The 25,944-nt window shown below is 38.9% G+C and overlaps 1 long non-coding RNA gene across 1 annotated transcript in view; it reads left to right on the top strand.

Moving 5' to 3' along the window:
* Nucleotides 1-25,742, top strand: part of LOC116152998 (uncharacterized) — a 65,418-nt gene extending 39,676 nt beyond the window's left edge. Inside the window, exon 3 of the long non-coding RNA XR_010380566.1 lies at nt 25,488-25,742. This is a non-coding gene — a long non-coding RNA (uncharacterized LOC116152998). The remainder of the gene's footprint in view (nt 1-25,487) is intronic.
* The last annotated feature ends 202 nt before the right edge of the window (nt 25,743-25,944 follow it).

Genomic DNA, 25,944 nt, shown 5'->3' with positions numbered 1-25,944 from the left:
GAGGCCAGTGTGATTTCTTCCCTTGTGATATTGATTGGCTTTTTCTGTCTTATGCTTGCATAGTTTTCCTTTATCCTTGATAATAGCACAAATAGCATACAAAGAACAGCATACCTAGAATATAAATTGGTGTTGCCTGCTTTGCATCACGTTTACTTCAAATACAGTATGTTCCTTCAGTCTACAGCATTGATTTTCTTCATTTCTGGGAAACTTTTCTTGTTTTATATTTTCAAATATATATATTTTTTCTACTTTGTGCAGTTCCTTATGACCCACTATCTTTGTTAGATCCTTTTTATCTATCTTTCATATCTATTAGAATCTCTTGAAGATTTTTCTTTCTTCCTGCTTCTCCTTCCTTTTTCTTCTTTTTTGCATCCATTATTATTCCTAACTTTTTCTCCATGAGGGCAATTCCATATTCAGCAGAGCCTTTTTTCTCTCCTTTGCTCTTTCTAATTTATTTTTCAGCCATTTGGCCAAAATCAGTTTCTGTTGTTATAACTCAGGATCACAAAAGGAAACAGAATTCACCCCTCTATGCTTAAAATTTACAGATATTAAGAAAAGGATTCCTGGTAGGGTGGAGATGAGATTAAGAAAAAAAAAGCCAAGGAATAGTAAGATCCCAGAATGTAACAACAGCTTGAAGATGCTACCATCCCTAGGACTACAGGCACAAGGGGAGGAAAGAGTGTTCCTGGAGTCCACTGACAGTGACCACGTGGAAGAGAGGTCCCTCCCATGTAAGCTAGAGTTGTAGAGGGTCCCATCTACCGCCAGAGACGTGCATGGAAGCAGAGAGACAGAAGGAAGAAATACGTAGGCTTCTCCCTCCTCCCACCCTCTGATTTCCTGTGCACCTGGAAGCCTGGGGGAATGGGGACAAGGGTGATGAGTCAGGGGTCAGCTTCCCCTGGACTAGAGCCAGAGCAAGGCAGAGAGCGGCAGAGAATGGTGGTGCTAACAGTGGTGGGTGGGGGGTTGGTCAATGAGAATAATCAGCACATGCTTGTTGACTGTGTTACTTTCTTAAAGGATCACAAAGATACTAACTCTTCAACAAGTCTGAAATATTTACTCCTCCCCACTGTGTGTGTGTGTATGTGCACAAATGCACATGTGTGCATTTGCTAAGTTTCCACCAGTGTCTTGGTGAAGCCTTGATCTTTCCAAATCTGAGGGAAGGTATAATCCTCAAAGCAGAGAACAGATGGTATCTTAGGGAATCTCTTCAAACAGTGAGTCCACTTCACTTCCTGAGTTCATCAGCTCAGTTTTATTTAAAGGAAAAGAAAAGAGCCAAATAATTTTACAGCCAGAGGACAGTGTTATCCATCCTCCATTATTTTTCTCAGGTAGGCAGATTTCCTTTTCATCTCATACTGTTGCTTTGATTCATTTTTGAGCCATTAAAAAGTTGAATTTATATTGTTATTAAATTTGTCTATGGCCTGAAACAGTTGTGAGCTAGTTCCTTCTCATTTTAAGCTATAATTTCTTCTAGGTGGTGCTCTTTTATTTCATGTTAGATATTTGTTTATTTTTGCCATGTTATTGTTTTCATCTTGATCAGGCTCAGGAAATACTCCACTGATGCAGTATTGATGCCTTCTTCCTACCATATGAGGAAGATTTGTTTTCTTCACACCTACAGGTGGTAGGCTGAGTATTTCACATTATATCCACTTTTCAATAGCTTGAGGGAATGGCAGGGGCAAGGGGCCAGCTCAGCTGGGAGGAATGTGTGCAATCTGCATTTTTCTCTCGAGTGCTTGGACTCTGTCCTCCCTCTTGAGGGCTTCTCAAAGCCTAGCGCCAGCTTTCTGTGTTCCAGCTCTGTGTTTGGCAACCACTGTTAAAGAATGCTGGCGTGAAGAACAGGTCAGCATCTCGGAATTAAAAAAGTTGACTTTCCTGTGTGAAGTCAGAAGATGTTAGCTCTAGATAGATAGCCTAGAGTTTCTCTTAGAAGACAAATCTTACTTGGCTCTCTTTAAATCTGTTATCGATAACTAGCAGCCACATAATTCCATTCTGATATTGGCTGTATGAATTCGAAAGAAAGGATGCCAACCAAGAAGCTGGGAAAGCCCATAAGCATCATCTTGGAAACAAAGACCTAAACCAAGGAGTTGGGTGGAGATGTTTCTAAACGGTACAGTAAGAAATGGGTCAGTGAGAGGAGCTAAGAAATAGCTGGTTTTATTCCATTTACATTTTCATGAACTCCAGAAAGAAGTCCACAAAAAGTTTTAAGTGGACTAGTTTTTTTTAACTCATTTTAAATTTTTTATTATTATTATTATTATTATTATTATTATTATTATTATTATTATTATTATTATTATTATTATTATTATTATTATTATTTTAACGGAGGTACTAGGAATTGAACCCAGGACATCATGCACACTAAGCACATGCTCTACCACTGAGCTATATACCATGCACCACCCCCAGCACACACTTTCTTGCCACTATCACTTTATCATGTTTTGCTCCCTGTTAATAAAAAAAAAAAAAAAAAAAAACCAAAAAAACTTTAGAAAATATTAGAGGCATTCTGTGTAAAGTGAATATACATTTTTTTCCTTCATGGCACATCTCTGGTGAACAATCCCTGGAACTTTTTCCATAGCTTTAAGGAAAGAGAGAAGGCGGAGTACAGGAAGTGGAGGAAGGAGACAGGACTATTAGCTATAAGAATGATGCAGTCCTAGAGCTCCAGGAGGCCATCTTTGCCATCCTGAAAGTTCCCTTATTAATATATTATGTTTCCAAGGATCAGTGGGGAGGGAAATAGCTGGACTTCAGAAATGACCAGGCCTGCACTTTGGAAAAGAGGCCCCTGTTGGGGGATGAATTTTGTTAAGAAAGGGAGCATTTAGCAGCTGTATGGGAAACAGACAAACAATAACAACAAAACAGGTAAAGAAATTAAGTCCTCCAGTGGCCCTGCCTGGGGCAGGGGGCAATCTGATGATGACACGTATTATTATCCTAGTTGATTTGTTCGATTTGCCTAGCTAGGTGGGTATCCTTTCCCTCTGTTTCTTGTGTTTTCCCAAAACAGTTCACCAGCTAGAGGACAATGTCAGGGGATTTCCTGGTGGAGTGAGGATAGGGAGGGGGTTTTTATTATTACTGCTGGGATTTTCTGTTTGTTTGTTTGTGTTTTTGATTTCCCCAAGAGACTGAAAGTTCTTTGGAAATATGGACTGTATCATATCTTGCTTATCCCAGGACACCCCATGCTTGGTATGGTGCTGGACAACCATGGAACATAATACATGCTTATGGCAGAAACCAGTAACTTTATCTCAGAGTCAGAATCAGTTGCCTTAGGTCTGATGGAAATATCTTGCCCAGAGGAATAGAATAAAAATAGAAGATTCAGAAAGGTAAGAGACCAAAGGCCAGCTTATGGCTTAGAGATATCATTAGACACCTGACCTACTTGGACATTGCTCAAAAAGTGAGAGAGAAAAACTTCAGCAATGTAGTACATCTGTTTTGTATCAAAATTTAATATTGTGTTGATTTTGTGAATGATAAATGGTCTATTTTACAGCCCAAAATTTTCGAGTCATCACTTTGTGACTATCAATATTTTGCCTTTAAAAATTCTAAATAAATATCATGGATGCCTTATGAAAGTGTAAACTTTGTTTCTCAGAAGAGAAGCATTACTTCATTGTTTTTCTTAAATGAAAAGTTGTAAAGCATATTTCGAAACACTGTGATAAAGATCCTAAAGGCAGTTTAAGATTTGCTTATCTGATAGCTTGGTTTAGTGCAATCTTACTGAGCCAGGCTACCAGCTGTTCAAAATTAGGCAACAGGTTGGAAAAACATGACATCATTATTTACGATAGCCTTAGACAAAGCTATAAAGCAAATGAATTTGGACTTCAGAAAATGCTACCTTCTCTTTCTAACCTGATCCCATTTTTCAGTGTTTTCTTCTTCCTTCCACCCTGACCCTACCTGAGAAAATAATCAAAATACTAATCTGGTCACGTCACCTTTGAAAGTGTTCTAATGGCCTTTGCCTCCTTGTAGGATAAAATCCAACTTCCTCAGCAGGATAAACACCTTTGATTTTTGTGATCCGGACCTTTCTCATCTCAGGAATTTGCCAATGTATTTGATCCCTTTGAGAGTTCACTGTTGTTTCTTTTGTCTCACATTATTGGAGGGCAAGGAGGTCTTCTAGATAGCACACTTCTTTCTCATCCAAGTTTAGAACCAACTGAGAAATCAGACAAAAGTGTAAGGCATATGGGGACCAAAATATGACCCGTTACCAAAGAGAGCTAATGCTGGAAAAATTCCCATTGGAGTACAAGTGGGCTTCCTAATACAAGTTCCCAGGACTACCATCCCAGTAGATAGACATAATAACCAAGTTATAGGCAGTGCTGGTCAAGGACAGGTCACCCCACAGTTGGTCCCTCTGTGCCCCATAAGGTACTTACCTGCAGGCAGCCTGGGTCCCGAGCAGAAGGGAAAAGATAGCGCTGGTCTATTTGAGCCCAGTCTTTCCTTTCAAACTTTCCAATCATGTTAATTCACTCTTCCTCAGAGGAGGACTGAGTGAGCCCAGGGTGGGGTGGGGTAAGGAAAACCAGGATAGTAATGCACATGGAGGACCCTCCACAGAGTGTGAAACAGTGTAAGTGAAAAAGAAGCATCACTCCAGTGACCTTCCAGCTTCATTCTTCTCCTTGCCAAAGCACAAAGTTCCTTTAGTGAGGATGTATGGATGGTAGAGTCTTTGCTTATATGTCTGAAAACATCTTTATTTGTCTCTCATTTTTGAAAGGTTAACTAGTTTGGAGGTTTTCAGAAGTTCCACAGATCTTCCTCAGGGGATATCGTGGTGGGAAATGAAAGGAAGAAGCGCTCAGCTGGGGTGAGGGCTGGGGACGCCAGGTGCTACCTTCCAGCCCCAGCCATTCTGTCTTTGTTCCCTTTACATATTGGGTTTTTACATACTACCATTTTAAACAAAGATCTTGTCAATAGATAAAGTTTGAGAAACGTTATTGTAGAGTAACCCTTCTTACACAAATAGTAATAGCAGACACTTAAATAGCACTTGTATGCCAGGTACAACATCAGGAGATGTGTGTGTGTACAGACATATTAGTTTTCAAAACAACCTTGTGAACTCGTTACAATGATATGCCCCTTCTACAGTCGAGGAGATTGAGGCCCAGAGAACTTAAACACCTTTTCTGAAGTTATGCAGCTAGTAATAGGTGAGGCTGGAATTTGACCCCAGTATTCTGAACTCAGAGTGTGTATTATAAACGATTGCACCATTGTGAGTCATAGAAAGTGAGAATAAATCCCACGTCTGAATAATGGAAAGGGAGAAAAAGAGCCTAGATCACCTCCCTTCCCTGCTAGACTCCTCCTCCTCCACCGCACCACTTTTCAGGGTGGCCGCTTACTCCGCGCATGGGTGATGCTGCCTCTGATCAGCGCGGTGCATCACAGGGGAGGTGATTCTAGACTCGGGTATTCAACATCCCACTTGACTTTACCAGTTGGATGACTCACAAAGCTTCTTGAACTTAGAAGTCCCAAACAGGCCTCGTGATTCCACACCCCACAGACTTGTTCGTCCCACGCCCGTCTGCGTGCGGTAAATGGTATCATCTTTTGTCAGTTGCTCTAGCCAGAAACTTGTTCATCATCTTTAATTCCTCTCTCGCTTCACCTCCCACATCCAACCCACCAGCAAGATTTTTTTGATACCAACCCCAAATACAGCTGGAATCTATATAATTTCCCTCCAGCACCATGGCACCACCCTAAGAGAAACAACACAGCAGCTATTAGCCCTCCTATCTTGTCTTTTATCTCCCCAGAATGAGCTCCCTCTATACACCATCTGTGTTTCCAAAGGTGCACACTTCAATAACAACACTATCCAATTCCTTTTTCCTGTTCCATAACCTTATTTTGTGGGAAATAAAAGTCACAAACATCTGAAAATTTACCTTGAAAAATCACATTTCTGCAAACATTTCTTTCAAAAAGCATAAGAAATTATAAGTACACACATCCGACAACTGTCTTATCTCCACTTTAAGTATGCTTGATCTAATTCCTAACTTATAGGGTTGCAAAGTTGTTGTATTTGGAGTAAGCCTTTCAGGCACATTTTATGGGAATTTGCCACAAAAAAAAAAAACTTTGCTATCTGTTTCAGTATTTAACTTTTCAAGATTTGCTATCAAAATACATGCTTGGGAAAATTTAATTGCAAACAAAGTACTTAAACTGAATTGAACTTGTTTAGTTTGGACATACTTTAATCTTCTTGTTATTATACTGGCATGTAACAATTAATGGCCTATTTGAAATTCCATTAAATCTTCTATTATCAGAGGTTCATAATGGCGGTATAAATTTTTTTTTTCTCTAGGCTGAAAGTTGTTATACAAGGTCTCAGCCTAGAACCAATTAAAAAAATTAGTCATTAGTTTGTCTTTAAATGCACACTTGTCATTTTCATTAATTTTTTTGACTAAGCTGTTTAGTCAGGTCTATACTCCTCCACGCTAATACTCTAAAAATTGTTTCTGAAATGGTCCTAGGAATAATGATGAGATAAATGAGGAAGACTATTTCCTATTTCAGTCTGGGGAACGGGTGGCTCCCCATGTCTTTTCTAATGTCCAGTCCAGTCCCCTTCTGACTATTTACCACCATCATGTAAACCTTTGCGTGGATGGTTCTTCTTCCAAGGTTGAGAGGAACCATTACCTGTCTGTGCAGGATAGTGTGGAATCTTAATCAGATGTTCAATGAATTCACCTGATTTGCCCCACATTTACCTTCCACATTTAGGAGTATCAGGCACCACAAGTGTCTGAGAATCCTTGGGGTTCTACAGTGAAAACCAGGTTGCTTCCTGCTTAGGCAGATGGAATGATGCTGAGAAGCACAGTTACCTGAGTTCACCTCTTGTATGCCGTTCAGTGGCCTTTTAATCTTAGATCAGTCACTCCACCACTTTGAGCCTCCATCTCCTTATCTGTAACACAGGGATGGCAAACTGTCGTAGGGCTTTTGTGAAGATTAAGTCAGTTAATGAGGATAAGGTTAAAAAGGTAACAGCAGGGTAGACTAGGCAGGACATGACAGGTCATTGTAAAGACCTGACTTTTACACTGAGTGAAATGGAGAACCACTGCAAGGTTTTGAGTGGAGGAGGGTAAATGATCAGATCTATTAAAAAAAAAAATATAGAGGTTTCTACCATTAGAATTTTCTGGTGGATTGAATGTTTGACAGATTGAAAGGGAAGAGTTAATGTTGATTTGAAGGATTTTGGCCTGAGCAATGATGGGGTTTCCATCAAGTGAGACAGGGAAAGCTATGGGTTTGGAGTAAAGGGAGACCAGCAGTTGTGTTTTGGCTTCCTGTTGGACATCTAGATGAAGTATTGGGGAGAGAGTTGTGGGCAAGAATTGTAAGTTTGAGAGTCTCTGTCTAGAGACTGTGTTTAAAGCCATGAGAAGGGATTAAGTCAACAATGCAGTGAGTATAAATAGCATACCTGGGACTGAGCCTTGGGGACTCCACCAAGAGCTCAGGATAAGGAAGAGAACTGGAGGCTGAGCAGGAGTACTCAGTGAAGTATGAGGAATCCAAGAGTTGGTGTCCTAGAAGGCAAAAGAAGAAAAAGGTTAGAAGGTAAGTGAGGATTAACTATGTTCAAAGTGGCAGGTAAGTCAGGCTAGGACTGTGAATTGACTATAGGATTTTTTTTTAATGGCAGTAATGGGGATTGAACCCAGGACCTCGTGCATGCTAAGCATGCCCTGAGCTATACCCACCCCCCAACTATTGGATTTAAAGAGTGAAAGTCATTGAAGATGACAAGAGAAGTTCTCCTGGAGGATTTGGGGAAAAGTAAATGAAGTGGTTTTAAACGATAACAGAAGGAGAGGAGTTGGAGACAGCAAGGTAGAGAACTCCATAAAGGAATTTTTCTGAAAAGAGAGTAAAAGCAGTAGGGTGGTAGCTTACAGGGGTTGGAGGCTAGAGTTTTTTGTTTGTTTGTTTGTTTTAAGAAGGGAGAAGCAATAGCTTATTTGTATGTTATGGGAATCAACTGCTGCGGACAGAACTCTAGAATCTGATAATCTAACTTAGATGCAGGCCTTTTACATTTAATAGCTAATAATTGAAATCTATAGTCACAGATGTGTTACTGTGTTTGTGAGAAAAACATTTGTAAGAATAAAGCACAATAGTTAAGTGCATATGTAAAGCTTTGGGGTTAAAATGCCTAGCTTCAAATTCCAACATATATATATATATATATAGCCTAATTATTGCCTACTTGAAAGAGTTTTGGTGAGGATGCCTTCAGTCCGTGGATATTTATTGAGAGCCTGATATATTCCAGGCACTCTTCTAGGTGCTGTGGATGTAGCACTGAACAAGACAGAGGGAATAAATGCTCATGCTTTTTTTGTAATGCCTGACACAGAGAAAGCACTCAGTAAGTGTACGTTCTCCTCATTATTATTTTCATCGTTATTACCATCATCATTCTCATCGCTACTGACTGAATAATACCAGGAGGGGGACCGAGGTCATGAAATACTTGGAAATATGGAATATAATAAATGCTTGAAAGAACAGTGAAAATATAAAGCGAAAAGGGCACAGAATGAATCCATTTTTCACAGATCAGAACTAGGAACCGAAGGTAGAAGGAAGGATATTATGGCTTGATATAAAAATGAAATCTCGTAAGTTAGGTAGGATGGCTAACTGTGAGGAGTGGTTAGCTCTGGCAGGTGCTATTCAGGCAGCCCCATCAGGAATGATGCAGTGGGTACTTCAATTTGGGAATGATATGTTAGACTAGGGAGTTTCTAAGATCACTTATGGAAACAAAATGTAAGAATTCTATAACATGTCTATAAATATAAATGATTCATCCTGCCTGGAATTTTGACTCATGTGTTCTTAGATGAGTCACTTAACCTCTTTTGTCAGACGCAACTGCTGACAATGACCTCTAATGAATTTTTAGCTCCGAAACACTTAGACTAATGAATGAAAGCCACCTGCGACATTTTCCCCAGTTGTTTTCAGCGTTTGTTTTTCCTGGAGCTAGGAATGTGGAGAATTCTGGTCTATGCATAGTATATAATTCTCTAATTCTTACTTTTCTTTTTCCATTTGCCTTTAAAGAGTAACAATTATATGAATTATATTTGAAAGAAACTTTGAGTTTTGCAAACAAGCAGAGATGGCTCAGTAAATAAAAACTACATTTCGGAGAGAATAACGTACAGTGTAGGTCAAAGCAAACACTTACTCTTGGTTCTGAAACCTAAGTTATTAGAAGTGAACAAAATGGCAAATAATTACTGCTGTGAAAAACAGTTCCTGCTTGGCAGTCTTAGGATGTTGACTCTGACCTGTACTGAGGGCTGGTTTTGTGGTACCTGGGAGAAGTACTGAGAACAAGGCAACCCTTCCCAGCATATGCAGTTCTTTTCATATATATATATTTATATTTATATTTATATTTTTTACTCCTTCAATGCTCTTTCTGTCTTCCTCTTCTCTTCTTTTCTGATGCCATTTCTTTTTGTTCTTTCTAAATCAACAGTATTTGAGTGTTATGTGCTCAGCAAAACTGATGAAGAATAGGGGAAGGCAAAATATAAAGAAGTGTAAGACTTGGTCCCTCATTTTGAGGCATTTGTAGATTATTCAAAGAAGGAAGGAAAATACAGTAAACTAAGCTCTGATGGTGACCTTGCACTGCATTCAGTGCTGAGAAGACTCATGCCTTCGAATGGTGTAGAGTCCAGTACTGGGCAGACATTACTCATTTAATCCCCTCAACAACCCGGGAGATACTTAGCATATCCTCATTTTGCAGATCAGGAGTTAAGAAATTTGTCTATGTGTGTTTGAATCTAAAGCCCTATTTCTTTTTATGACACTGTACTGCCTTATAGGAACAATAGAATATAATTAGATCAAGCACACTGTGGGGTGGAGTTGGCTATGTTTATTATGGGAATATGAGAAGAGGAAAAGATATTACAGGTTGTTGTAAAGATGGGTGAGGACTTTATGGAGAGGTGGGGACTTGAGTCATTTTCTCCATTCATTCCTTAATGAAATATTAAGTACTTTATGCCAAGCACAGTGCTGAGTTGCTTGTGACACACAAATTCTCAAAAAGATTGATGCCTACAGACAAAATTATAACCCAAATTTTGTGAAATATATTAGGTAGGGTACAAAAGCCATATTTCATAATATTTTTACTTTCCCAGGCTCAACCGATATAAATTAGTTTCACTTTCTTGAATTAAGAGAACATCTAAGGAGCCTGAAATCTGTACCCCTTGGGGAGTGACGGAAATGTTAGGTATCTTGATTGTGGTGGTGGTTACATGGTATACATCTATCAAAATTTATCAAATTGTACATCCAAAATATGTATAGTTTACTATACAGAAACTATGCCACAATAAAGTCATTTAAAATTTTTTAGAAGAGAAAAATAAATGTAAGGACTTATAAAAATATCATTTTACAAGTGATAAGGAAGTGACTCCTGTATACTGTAAAATAAGTATCACAGTTTTGTTTGTTCCTTTTCAGATCTTGGTATTAACCCATATCATCATCAGTTTTTCCACTTAACTACAAGAAGTTCACTAAGTAAGTTACTACATTTTGTATTAATACAGCAGAAGAAAAAAAGAACACCCTGAGAGCTTTAAAATAAACAAACAAAACAACCAGGATTCCTGCTTTACACTTGGTTTTTATTTAAAATGAACATTTAGCACCATGTTTCCCAAAGTTAGCTGAGCAAAGTAATCACTTAAGGCTCTTCTTAAAACTAGGAATTCCAGAAAAACTTGGAGCTCTGTATTTTTAACAATGGCCCCAGGTTAATTTTATCGTCAGCAGGTTTGGGAATCACTAATTTAGCCCAAAGCCACTTGAAATTTAGCCTTTGATTTCTTGATAATCAACTCAGACTTGCACAGTCCAAGTTGGTTTGACACACAGCTGCAAAATCAGTCAGATCAGTGGGCCACATAGACTTGAAATTGGCCTTACATTTTGATGGGAAAAAAGCATTCCGAACCAGAGTTAGGCAAACAAAATTTGATGTAATTAATTTTTTTAACATAAAAAAAAAAGAACTGAACTCAAATCAGTGCCATTTCAAAATTCCTAAGACCAAGCATCTGAGGGAAGAGATCAGACGGTGTAGGTAAAAGGATGCTCACAGTAGCATTCCTTTCAGTTTTACCCATGGCTATCTGAAGCAAAGCAAATACGACAGAACAATGGAATCTGGTTTTTAGGAAAAGATTATTGTTCTGTTTTCAGTTTTAACAGAGTTCAAGGCTGAATAACAAGAGGTAACCAAGAATTTTAGTGAAAAAGTTTTCAGATAATGGAGGAGGGTTAGTAAATGTTGGGCTGCACCTCGCAGGCCTCCAAGGCCAGTACTCACCCAGCTTCAAGAGGGAAGAAAGAGCTGGGGTCAGTGACAGAGACATCAATGGTTTAATGGATAGAGGGAGCTTACGTGTCTGAAGCCCGGTCCTACAGCAACTCCCTACCCTGTTGGGCAGAAGGTGGGCACGACACTGTGGCAGTCCTCCTTCCTGGGATCAGGGAAGGGGTCAGGGAGAGGTTAGCATGGGGAACTGACATCAGGTTGGCTCATTTGTTACCACGGAAACCAGCAGGGGCCCTGCCCCTCATTGCCCCTTTGATAAGAACAATCACCAGCTGAGGCCTGGGGCAAGTCGGTAGGAAGATCAGTCTTGAGAGTTGGGTGTAGGTAAAGCAGGTAATGTAGGTTAAGAGCAAGGGAACAGCCGTCTTGAGGCCTGACTATACAGTAAAGAAAAAAAGATCTGTTTTACATAGAAAGTGCCTGATAAATATTTCTTAATGGTGACTAGGACAAGCTTTCTCAAAATCTGTGTTTTTTTTTTCCCCTTGTGGTACAGGGAAGAAAAGGTACTTGAGATTTTTCAGTTCTTAGTGGTGATGACTAATGTGACCGGTCCTGGATGTTAATCAATATGTTTAGGTTTGGGTGGGTCCTGGACTTAACCTGCTGTGTGATTTTGAGAAGGTTGCTTAACTGCTCTGCTTTTCATTTCATCTCCATCAAAGGAACCTAACAAATATTCTATGAATCTCATTAGATAATGGTGAGGGTCAAATGAAATAATGGGTGTGTACACAAGGAGTTAATAAACTCCACTGATAATCAGAAATTGTGTACTTTGTTTCAAAATGGTCACAATCATTACACTATTGAAAAGGAGTATCTGGGGAGGGGTATTATAGCTAAGTGGTAGAGCACATGCTTAGCGTACACAAGGTCCTGGGTTCAACCCCGTACCTCCATTAAAAGGGAAAAAAGAAAAGGAGTATTTGATCAGGAAACCTAAATCATTCAAAGAAAGGCCCTGATAAATTCTTGAGACCTTTCCAGTGCCCACACTCTCTCAGGTGACACAGTTACAAGTCCACGACATCACTGGAAATCGTTTCAACATCAGAGAGTACAGGACCAGCAGTGTGGGAGCCACTCGTAAACCTGTCGGTTCCCGGCACTACTTGTCGAGCAGCTCCATGGAGGCCGTCACCCTCCACTCCCATCCCTTTTCACCCTTCTCAACCGGCCTGTGCCTCAGCTGCTTGTGTTCCTTCCTAACATAAACGTTGTTACTCACTTGGAGTGCCACGTGGGAAAATGCTGTCAAGGCAAAGGTTAATGAAGCGCTGACACAACCCTAATTGCAGCGCACACAGGCATCTCTCTAATTGTAGCTAAGCACTTATCTCAGTTTCTCATACTCGTACAGCCCATTGAGAGCTGCCTCAAGCTGAGGATGAAAAGGGGGCCCTTGAATGAGCAGGATGGGATGGAGTTATCAGGCTTTTGCAGATGGGATGCCTGCCGCTGTTGGGGAGGGTGTCGTAATCAGTGTTTGGGCAAAACACCTGGACTTCTGCAGGGACCACCACTCCCCTCCCCACCACAGCACGCTACCGTGCCTAGTCATTCCACTGACAGGGAAGGGCAGGCGAAACTGAAAGGGATAAAGGTGCCAGTCTGAACTGGTCCTCAGACAGTTGACTGAACATTTCCCATTAGGTCACTGTTTACCCTCATTTGAATATATGTTTATTTTCATACTTAGGAAGGCTTGGAAACGTGCCCAACTCGTCTCCAGCAACTCACTGTAGCGTGTAAAGCCCAAGCAGGCTCATGCTTGTTGAGGGTAATTGGTCATGATGCATAGTGAGGGCTTTAGGAGGGTGGAGATGCTAATTTTGCAACTTTGGGGTATCAAGTCAGCTAATTTAATGAGGACCCAGACGCCTTATTATCAAAAGAGACTCTAGGGTTATTGACCATCACCATTATCTCATTGTTAGCATTGAACTTTTACCTAAATTGTGTACCTTTATGGTGCTAATTAGGTTAAAGTTGTTGGTTTAATATGTGTAGGTGGAAAGGCTGGTGTTGGGTTTCTTAATTTTAATTTTCATATGCTGTGTGCTTGGTTCTGATTAAAGATTTCGTGAAGGTATGTGTATGTGGAATTATCTGTCATCTATCTGTCTGTCTATCTATCTGTTTGGTTTGCCTAAGCCAGTTATAGGTATGATACCACTATGCATTTGCTTGGTGACATTTGTGTTCAATATTTTTACCCTGATTCTAGGAAGGTCATGGAGCTAACATTTCTCAGATGAAACTATGTACATGGAAAGACACTTCTGAAACTTTGTGTTGATTTCCAAGGCAAAGACCTTTACCACTTTTTACAAAGTTCTGTCTAAAGCACAGCACATGGAGAGCCCATTAGAGAACTTTCAGTCCTTTCAGTCTGTTCCCCAGCAGAATCTAATACACTGCCAAGATCCACAAGTGTCAAGATCCACACTTCTCTCACGCAGTCTGACAATTTATTCGCACTGATGGTTGAGTACATTACCCATATTCAGCAGCATCTTTGTTTGAAAAGGGGAGTCTGGAGAGGGAAGAGCTGATCTTGACACAATAGAATGAATCACTGAAAATGACCGAATTCCAGTGATTGGTGGCAAGGATACTTTCAGAGAAAGTGAGACAGAAGGGAAGTGGGCAGGGCACAACCAGGGAATGACACAGCAGTTGAAGATTTGACTCCCAGTAGACCCTGAGCTTCATTATACACTCATTGTAATATATTAGCATATGAGTAGGCACTCCCGCAGGTGCCATGACAGTTCCGAGGCTGACCATACAAGGCCAAAAAATGGGCAGTGGCCCAATTCCAGGGAATCCCCGCCCCTTGCCCAAGGTAGCTGTAATAATCTTCCCACTTGTTAGCATATGAAGTTACCAAGGCCATAAAAACTAACAACCTTGCACCTCGTGTTTGCTCTCTCTTGCCTTCTGAGATGGCCTGCAGCCTTATATGGAGTGTGTATCTACTTTTACTTTAACCACCCCCACACCTTGTGGCCAGTCTCATTTTCCTAGACAACCTCATGCTCTGAGGCCACCACCTGTCTCTTGCCTCCCGAGATGGCTGGTATTCTGCCTATGGAATGTGTGTCTCCTAGGCCTCTTGCTCTCCCTTGCCTTCTGAGATGGTCTGCACTCTGTCTACGGAGTGTGCATCTCTCTGAATAAATCTGCTTTTACTGAACTATGGCTCATTCTTAAATTCTTTCCTGTGTGAAGCCAAGGACCCTCCCTTGGCAGGGCGCATCCCACGGACTCACCTGGGACCTGGGACACGACCATCCTCTCGTGCCCCATTTTTCTGCATCAAAAGGACCTTCCATAATAAGCATCACTCCTCTAATCAGCTTTGGGGAAAAGGCTCCTACTCTGGACCGTGACTGTAACAACCTGAGTCATTGGAATGAATGGATGTTCGAGTGAATGGCTTGTGAACTGGGGGAGACAAAACACCCGCAGAAGAAAGATCTACTGAAAATTAAAACAGCTCTACAAAACGTTGTGAGGGATGACGTAAAAGGAAGCAGCATTCTGAAGAAATGAATACGTGTGCAAACGGCAGACCTGGAGCTCAGCTGTAGTGTTCTACACGGCTAATAACAGTCATAATAAAAATAAAGGTAAGCATTCACTGAGCTTTTATTACGTGCAGGAGCTGTCAAGTGCTTCATTAAGTTATCTTATAAATCCTTGAAACCACGCAGTGAAACAGACAGTTCTTAATTCCATTTTAGATGGTGAACAGGGGCATAGGGAACCTAAATAAATTGCTTGACTAGTAAGTTGTTCAAGTTGTGTCAAATCCAGCTGATTCTGATGCCAAAACCTGGGTCATGTTATGTTACCTCCAACAAGGCCAGTTCAGAGATTTGTAAAATCTTTTTCTCTTCTTAGAAAACTTTATAGGTCTGCATAAGTCAAAGAAGGAAAACAAATGCCTAATTAGGACACAAATTACATGTACATAAACCATGCAGTCGATGAACTACTGTACCGCTTAAGCACCGGCTCACTGTTAGTATTGGAGCAGATAAAGAGGAAAAGGTTATTTTTAATACCTATGAAAAGAAATTTTAAAGAAAGCACTGAATAAAATTAGTTTAAGGCTCTACTTAGAAAGCCCTTGCTGACCTCTACAATTATAGACCAAAAACCTTTACGTGTGTTTTATCTGAATCAGGAAAATTATATATTTACTGCTTTGGACTTCATGTGTAAACTTGAGAGTCTTTAAAATTCTGGGATTGTGAGACTCCTCTAGGAACTGGATTCTCTTCCCTTGTTGAATGTCAGCTCTCATACAGGCCTGGCCTTTCAAGGGAGTGGGAGAGACTCCCCAGCGTAAGGAAGTGGGCTTCGGGGAGCGAATGGCTTTGGATGCCTGGATTCAACTCCCATCTCAGCCTTTCCCAACTGGGTGTGACCTGGGTCAAACAAATCGCTTACATTCTCTAAAGCAGCAGCTTTCAAACTTTAGCACACTTGGTAGAACTCAAGAGCGTTGGGTCCCTTCCCAGAGTCTCTGATTCAGTATGTCCAGAGTGGGCCCACAGATGAGCCCAGGAGATGTGAACACTGTCCAGGGTCATACTTTGAGAAACACCACAGTAATTCTCAGTTTTCTCATCTTTAAAGTGGGGTCAATAGTATTTCCCTCACTGGATTGCTGTGGGGTTTGGAGACAGAACCTTACGCTGACTTTCTTACCTGTGCAAGTACACCTCACACAATGACCACCAGTTTGTTTTGTGCTTAAATCCTCTAGTTGGATTCTTAAGAGGACATTGATAATTTCAGGTCTCTGGATAGGAACACTTTATAAAACATATCTAAATCAACCAATTATCCATGTATATGGAACAATATATTGTTCTCTGATCTTCATTAGGTGTTGGGGCTGATACAAGGAAAGTACAGTAAGGATCTCTGAGTGCAAAGAGCTGAGAGATTATTTACCAATGTGCGTTTAAATATTCCACAACTGCCAGCGCTGACTGCATGTATCAACTAAAAGGTAAAGAATGGTCAAAGAAGGAAGTGTAGGGAAGATTCCTTGTGACTGAAGGTGTTTCCTCGTGTGATGGCTCCTCTCCCCTATAATTCAGAGATGACTTAAGATTGAGTCATTAAGATTGTGACTTTTAACCTCAATCCAAACTTGGAGTTGTGAACGAAAATACTGCAATGTGAATGAAAATACTGCAACCATATCAGTAAACAAAGAACGCTGAAACCAAGCCATCAGCGGCTGCCGCCAACCCCCCGTAAGGACAGGCCTGCAGCCCGGCCAATGCAGCCACTCACAATGGTGCACTCCGAGCGGACTCAGAATAAGAAAGGACAGGATACTGGCCCTAGATAGCTGGGTGCTTGTCAAAGGAATGAATTCAATGAGCCCAAATGTTTGCTTCCTCCCATTCATAGAAAAGCACTAAATTCTTTAACTTGAGATGCCTGGTTTTCTTTAGATAACAAGTCATCTTTTATTGTTCCAACTACCTAGTCTTTCTTGTAAAGCTCCTACGTATCCTAGCTCCTCCCCTACCTCTTCGGAGCAGCACCTCAGAGCCATCTGAGAGGCTGTCATCCCAGCTCAAGTCCTCCCGCCAAATAAAACATAACTCTCAACTTTTAGGCTGTGCATTTATTTCAGTCGACAGAGTCTAACTGAAATCTAGAAATCGCTGCAATATATGGCAAAACAGAAGTCTGTTTGGCTTTTCCCTTTATGAGCACTATCTTACAATTCTATGCTCATTTTTTGGGTTCTGGAACTTCCAATTCATTGAGGCATTTACTGACCGTACACATGAGGCTCTAAGTTTATTTCTCGGCTCTGAATTCTGAAAGTGACTCTACCCAAAGCTGGAGAAAAATCTTTACTTGTAACTAGCTTTTCACATCAGAGAAAATGAATATACAAAGCTTACTGTAGCGTTTAATTTTGGCATAAAGTCCTCTCACTACATCTCTGGATATTTAATAAAATGAAACACCCTTCATAGGCAGTTGTGACATTATTGACATTAAACACATCACTAATGCGTTCATTGAATAGATAGGTACTTAACATCTACTATGTTTCAACAGACACAGAGATGGTTGTACTGATTTTTGCACACATTCTGGTTTGATCCACTGCAATTGAAAGGCTCATGTTTTCAAATCTTCAATCAGAACTAAAGGGATAAGCAGAAAACACAAAGCAGGAGATCTGTCATAAATAAAAATAAAGCTTCTATAATAAATTAAATATAATTATAGAAATATATAATGTATTATTATATTTATATATAAATTATATATAATTTAAAAATATATTTTAGATTTTAAGATTAAGAATTATTAAATTTATATAATTCAATATATCATATTTATATGATGTATAATGTATAATTTATGTGTTATAATTTTAATTATATATAAAATTTGTATATTATTACTTATATATTATATAATCCATTACATAATATGTTATATAAAATATTATTTATATTAATTATTTTGATTCTGTTATATTATTGATATTATATAAATAGCATTATAATAATTACATAATATTATATAAGTTATAAATGATATAAAATATAATTTATAAGTTACAGTTTATATAATAAATTTAAATATGATCATAAATCTTCTGTCAGGCATTTTTGTTGTCCACTATTGGCAGTTGGTTTGAAAACTTTTTTATATACAAATTATATATAATCTATGTAATAGTTTATTTTTAGGATTAACAATCATTAAATTTATATAATTTAATACAGTATATTTATATAATACACTATTTAGTTTATATATAATGTATAATTATAATCATAACATTTATATTGTGGAAAAAGAAGGTCTCCTGTCCTTTCAGTAAACAAAGGATATTGTGGCCATAAAGCCATCAGTCACTGCAGCTGCCCCATCAAGGGTGCACCCTGAGGGCATTCAGGAGGGAGAAAACAGGATACTGGCTTTAGTTAAGATACACATCAAAGGAACAATTTCAATAAGCCAGACTCTTGCATCTTCCCATACATAGAAAAACACTAAAATCTTAAGATGTATGTTTTTGTGATTAGCAATTATCTTTTGATGTTAGACTACAAGCTTTTTTGTTTTCTTTTCAGCAAAAACTCCTATATATCCTGGCTCCTCCCTTACCTCTTTGGAACAGTTGCTCACAGCTGTCTGAGGGCCTTCCTGGGCTTTAGTTCTCAGCAATGCCCTGAATAAAACTTACTGCTCAACTTTCAGGTTGTGTAAGGATTTTTTTTTCAGTCAATAATATATTATTAATTAGTCAACAATATATTATTATTTTTAATCAACAACTATATTATATTAATGTTATATTTATTATTTATACTATGTTATAAATCTAGGTAAAATTTATCATAATAAATATAAATATAATCATACATCTTCTGTCAGCATTTTTTGCTTAGAACACCTGGATTGGGAAAATAGTGGGGGAAGAGTTGAATGAAGCTAGATTATGTTCCACACCTGAAACTCTATGACCCCTTACGGCTGGTTAAAAGATTGCTAACTAATGAAGAATATCATTTTTGTTAAAGGTCATAATTGTCCTTCTGAGTCTATTTAATCATCACTGCTTCATTCACAATAGCTTTTCTTTGTTCTGTTTTATTTGTTTTGTTTTGTTGGCTCCTTTTGGAAACTTTATATTTACATGCTAGATAAAATAGTCAGATTATGCTAGAAGTGAGTGCTTAGGTACAGTTCTTATTTTTTTTTCTTAAGCATTATTAAGTTTTTTTTTTTTTAAATCAGCTATACTTCAATTAAAAAGCAAACAACCAACCAACCCATTTAAAATATGGGCAGTATATAAAAATGAATATACATATGTATGTATATGCATGACTGGGACATTGTGCTATACACCAGAGAATGACACATTGTAATTGACTGTACTTCAATTAAAAAAAAAAATATGGGCAGAAGAATTAAACATTTTTCCAAAAGAGGAAATGCAGATGGCCAGAAAAACATTAAATGTTGCTTAACATCACTAATATCAGGGAAAGGCAAATCAAAATCACAATGAGATATCACCTCACACCTGTCAGAATGGCCATCAACAGAAAGAACACAAATAACAAATGTTGGCAAGGATGTGGAGAAAAGGGAACCCTTGTACACTGTTGGTGAGAATGTAAATTACTGCATCCACCATGGAAAACAACATGGAGGTTTCTCAAAAACCTAAAAACAGAACCACCATATGGTACGGTTCTTATTTTGATGCCAGCTCAGCTTCTGATGTCAGATGGGAACCAGGAGGAACTGGAGTAAGGAAGAGGTCCAAGATTGGATGGTGTCCTATTTGGGGGTTCTTAGAGTTTAAGGGGTCACTGATAAACGAAGGCCCTGGGAGAACATGGAGACTGAAGAAAGGATTACAAATTGTAAATGAAGAATTCAGACTAACCATTTGTTAGCTCTGCCCAGGGCTGTTCCTGTTCTCTCTACCTTTTCCAATTAGAATATATTAACACCTGTAAACTTGAGGTCACATATTGCTTCCAAAATATAAAGAGCTGTTAAAGTATTTGTAAAGATTTCACTTTAACGTTTTGGGATAAGTTGCCACTCAGTATTTGACTTATTTACTTAGAACAAAGGAAGTAAAACAAAGCCATTTTTTTTAAAGAAAGATTCTCACAGGTTTTGAAAAGTAAAAACAGACGTCTTCATCCCTATAATCTGATTGACATACTAAAGTTGAATGCATTTCATATATACGCATATGTAAATATCTATAACTAAACAAAAATGTTATGAAGTTACAATAAAACAGAAGACCTCAATGAAAACACATACACAGTAACACCTAGACATGAGCTCAGCAAGCAACGTCTAAAACCTCTGTAAGGAAAACTGTGAAGCACTGCTGGAAGATTCAAAAGTTTACTTGAACAAATGGGAAAGATACGTGTTTTTGGACATTATAAAGAATTAAATTATTTCTAAATTATTTATTAAATTTAATACAATCTCAATTAAAATGCCACCAGTTTTTTGTTTGTTTGTTTGTTTGTTTCCTGACGCTAGAAAAGTTGTCTGCAAAGTTGATTTGGAAGGAAAAACTAAGACTAGATATGAGAATCTTGAAAAAAAAAAGTTATGAAAGGAGGCTAGTTCTAAAATATGTATCATCATACTATAAAACCTCCATAATTAAAATAGTATTATAGCATGAAGGAGGAAAAAATAGATTCAAACACAAAGGAAAGTGTAGTGTAAAATAATCATAATAGTAGAGAAAATGTGAATTTATTTATTTAAATGGAGGTTCTGGGATTGAACCCAGGACCTCGTTGCACGCTAAGTGTGCGCTCTACCAGTGAGCTATTTCCCTCCCATAGAACTTATTTAAATAATTTGTGTTAGCATAACTGGATGGTCACAGAGAAGAAGAGAAATTGATTGCATTCTCTATCCTGCATATCAGGACAAATTCTAAATGTGTCAGAGAGTTAAATTAAACCACACAAGTACTAGAACAAAACATGGGTGAAAACTCTACAGTCTGGACATAGGAGAAACTTTCCTAACTGTAACTCAAGATATCAAAAGCAGTAAGGGAAAATACTGATTATTTGACAGCATCAAGAATTAAAAACAACACACTTTTGCACTGGAAAAACAAGTAAATAAAGAAAACCCACCATGAGCAAAGTAAAAATGACAAAATGGGAAAAATATTTGTGATTTATATCAAAGACAAATGTTAATAATCCTAATATATAAAGAGTTTATAAGTATAGAGAAGAGAAGCAATCTATAGATCCTGTAGAAAAATAGGCAAGAGATTTAAATAGACAGATAATAGAAAAAGAAACGCAGATGGCCCTATTTGCAAAGGTGCTCAGCATCACTGATAATAACAGAAGCACAATTTAAAGCTACACTGAGATCCCATTTCCCATGATCAGAATTGGCCAAAACTCAGAAGTTTGACAGCATCCCCTACTGGCTTGAAGAGACGCTCTTATACTGGTAGGAATGCAGAATTCTACAGTTCGAGTGGAAGGCAGGTTGGCAATATCACTTAGTTGGCACAGAATTCTTACTTTTAGGAACTTGTTTTGAATAAACTACGAGGGGACAAGAGGAAGATATTTGCAGAAGGCTAGTCATTGCAGCAAAAGACTGGGGAAAAAACCCAAATGCCCATCAATAGGGTTGAATGCTGTGTTACATCCACTCAATGAAATACCATGCAGTGGTAAAGAGAAATGAGAAAGGCCATGACCTACTATGAACTCATTACTTTAATCAACAGATTAAAAGAGAGACTTAAGAGACATGACCACCGATTGCAATGTATAGATCGTGCTCATGAGCTGGCAAACTTTCTGTAAAGAGCCAGGTTAATAAATAGTCTAGCCTTTGTGGGTCATATAGTTGCTATCACAATGATTCCATCCTGCCCTTGTGATGCAAAAGAAGCCAATGGCATTATGTATACAGATAGGCTGGATGCAGCTGCATTCCAGTAAAACTTTACTCACAAAGATGGGCAACCAGATTTGTCTTGCAGGCTATGTTTGCCAACACCTGACAAACTTTTAAAAGAAATTTATGAGACAAGTTGAACACTGACTAGAAAGAATAGGGATAGGATATCCGGTGTGAGCCCTTCTATTTGGAAAAGAGAGCAGCAGGAGGCACAGAACACTTACTAGTTCACAGAAATTCTGAAATCCTGTTGAGCAAGGTGCTTCTCTGGGGCGGGGATGTTCCAAGTTTCCACCCTAGTCTAGGGTCCTGAAAGTAGATTTTCAGATCATTGTATTCTCTGACCGTTAGCTCTGCCTTCTGGGAGTTCCCACCTTTTCCATCACCATCCTTGGCCTTATCTGAAAATACCCTCCTTGGAGCTGAGCAGCCTCTCAGTCTGCTTCCTGTGCTGGATTGTTTACTGTTGACCTAGCACTTGGACTCCTGTCTAAGGTTGGGAACGAACATTTCTCAGAATCCCCTTCTCTGTATGGAGTTGGCCAGTTAGAGGAACTTCTATGAGATTCAGAAGGTAGATGAGAGCAGAAGATACTACTCTTAGAAGGTTATGGTGATCAGACGTGATATAGAGGTGCCTGGTGGGCCTCCTGTTCTCCCCTTCTGCTCTGCCTCATCTTCTGGATTGCTGGTCACACTGACCAACAGCTGCCTCAAGCCCACCTGAGCTTGGCTGTAGACCCACAGAGGCTTGCACAGAGCTCTCCACGAGCTCCTCCTTTGCCAGGTCCTCCAGTTCCTCTCTGGCAGTGAGATGCATGGGCTTCTTGTGTTTTCCTGCAAACCCCAACTTGTCCTCCTGTACCAGTGCTTCAGGATAAAGTCGTTAGTGACGATTTCTCCAATCCTTCTACTCCTACGTCGAGACCTTCACTTTACTAGCTCCATCCACATATAGATAAACTCAAATCCCCGTAGTAAATCTCTTATTCCTTGTAAACCTAACCCCCAGTGTCTGAGTGTTGGGAGACGGAGCCTTTGGAAGGTGATTAGATCATGAGAGTGGAGCCCTCTGGAATGAGATCACTGCTTTTAGGAAGAGGTCCTGAGAGTTCCCTCGCCTGTTCCCTGTTCCACCATGTGAGCAGCAACGGCTGTCTGTGAACCAAGAAGCAGGTTCTCACCGGACACTGGATGTGCTGGTGCCCTGGTCTTGGTCTTCCCAGCCTCTGGAAATACACGAAGTAAATGTCTGTGGTTCACAGGCCACGCAGTCTATGGTATCTTGCTGCAGGGCCTGAAGGGACTGAGACAGCAGGTCTAAGAAATCGTCTTCCCTTTCCTTTCCTAGTCCTCAGAGGGCCCCCTGCTGCACGCTGCACTTTGCCCTGTAGTGGCTTCTTTATCCTGCAAGGTTCTAACCAATGTCTATTCAAATTTAAATCTAATTACTGAGCAAAAAATGCTGTAACCCAGAAGACCTAACAAAACGTTTGTTTTAGCCTTCAAATCCTAGGAATTATTTTGAGTTCATTCTAGGAAAAAAAGAAAAACAACAAAACCAAAACCAAAGACAAAAAAACCCCCAAAACACAACAACAACAACAACAACAACAACAACAACAACAACAACAACAACAAAACCCAGAACATCTCCTCTGGAAAAGATTTCCCCAGAATACAGACATTGCAGATTTTGTCTCCTGGCCTAGATCATTCTTAATATTTAATCTTGGTTTCCCCTCTGATAGTTTTGATGGAGCTATAACTCACTTAACTAGATTTTAAGCATCACCTGCCTTTCTAAGCAAATTTCTAACGTTCAGAATATTTCCAGAACACCCCAGGTCACATACACCAGAGGATTAAAAAAAAAGGGGGGAGGTAAGGGGAACACTTCCACATTGCAAGACCCCTGCTTAATCAAATTCCTAGCTAATCATAAATACCAAGGTCATCTGAACAAATTAATTGCTTTTGCATACAAAACTCCGATTTAAATTCTCAAGCCTCCATAACTTTAAAATTGATCAACATCTATTATTGTTCCTATTTGTACCTCTGAATAAATCACTGTGTAATTTTACCTCTTAATTCTCAAAGGTGTAATATAAAAATATTGATTTTAATAGGTTTTTGTGCTACAAAAGGATATGTAATTTACACACACACAACCCTTTAGCACGATGCCTAAGGCACTGGTACCGTAGCTACAAGTAATGTGTGAAAACTTTTCTGTTTAAAATGTTTTATTGAAGCATAACAGTCATACCGAAATGTGCACAGAAATTATAAATTCGCAACTTGATGGATTTGTATAAAGTGAACACACCTGCATAGTCAGTCTCTGGATTAAGAAATAATAGAAAATACAACCCCCCGGGAAGCCTTCCACTTCCCCTCTCCCAGTGTCCCCTGAAAAAGATAACCACAATCAATTGATTTGGCCTGGGATTGAAATTTATATAAGTTGAATCCCAAAACTGGAAAAATTTTGTGCCTGCTTTTAATAAAAAAGGAACAACAACAACAAAACCCTCAATATTATGTTTAAGCAATTCATCTGCATTTTTGGATTCAGTAGTAATTTGTTTATTGCCATATAATATGCCTTTTATGAATGTGTCACAATGACTATCCATTTTCTGTTCATGAACATTTGTTTCCAGGTTTTAGCTACTATGAACATTCTTAGGCATGACTTTTGATGAACACATGCAACTGCTTAAGAAGGACAGAAATGCAAGCTAGCAATGACAGTTATCTGCATTCTTTTACTGAACTTAGTAAGAGAATTATTTTTAAGAAATAAAACTAAGGGGAAAGAGGGGAGATGGATAACTTAGGAGTCTGGAATTAACAGACACACATTACTACATATAAAATAGATATACAACAAGGACCTATTGTACAGCACAGGGAACTATATTCAATTTCTTGTAATAAGCTATAATTGAAAAGAATCTGAAAAAAAGTATGTACGTATGTATATGTATAACTGAATTGCTTTGCTCTATACCTGAAACTAACATTGCAGATCAACAACACTTCAGTAAAACATAAAAAAATTTTAAAAAAAGAAGTAAAGCCATCTCACATATCTAAAAGAAAACATTAGAGAATATCTTCATCACCTTGGGTCAGCTGAAGGTATTAAATAGGACACACACAAAAAGCATTAATAAAGGGAAAGAGGATACATTACACTATATTAAAACTAAGAACTTCTGTCAGTATGCAGTGCAGTGCTTCTTGAGATGTTCCTTCAAGTGCTGCCTGCACAAGAACAGGGAAGCTGATCTCAAATAGCTTCACTTCTAAGAGGAAAGGTGATATGTGTTGAATAAATGACTATGCAAAGACAGAAAGGACTGAAAGGAATAAAAGATACAGATAAGAAAACATGGGGTATATATATTTTTTTTCTTTTTTCTTTTAGGTGGGTGGCAAGGAAGGCTGTATGGAAGAGATGGCATTTAAACCAAAGCTGGCAGTAAGGATGGAATTTGGACATGACGGGGGCAGAGTAAAGTTATCTCAGAATGAATGAACAAGTGACCAAAGTGAAAAAGTGACTGGAATTGAAAAAATGTGGTTTATGTGCACCTATGTGTAAGGATAGGGGTACTTTAACCAGACAGTTTGTGTAAACTGTGACTAAAAATTTACCTTGACTATTAAAAAGCAAATACAACCGAACACTTACAACTAAATACATGTCATTTTCTTCCAAAATTAGCACTTTTAAGGTTATATTAACAGAAACCATATCTAGCTAATTTAAGCCCAAAGAGAAATAGGGATAAGTGGGCATTTCGTGGAGTCTAAGGTTGGGGAGCAGCTAGGCTGTGGGGAACCAGTGAGGACTCATGGCTAGGGCTCCATAGTGACCAGGT

Source organism: Camelus dromedarius, chromosome 4, assembly GCF_036321535.1.
Source record: "Camelus dromedarius isolate mCamDro1 chromosome 4, mCamDro1.pat, whole genome shotgun sequence".
Classification (NCBI taxonomy): domain Eukaryota; kingdom Metazoa; phylum Chordata; class Mammalia; order Artiodactyla; family Camelidae; genus Camelus; species Camelus dromedarius.
The sequence above is the reverse complement of the archived record's forward strand: the minus strand, read 5'-3'. Positions and strand labels throughout refer to the sequence as shown.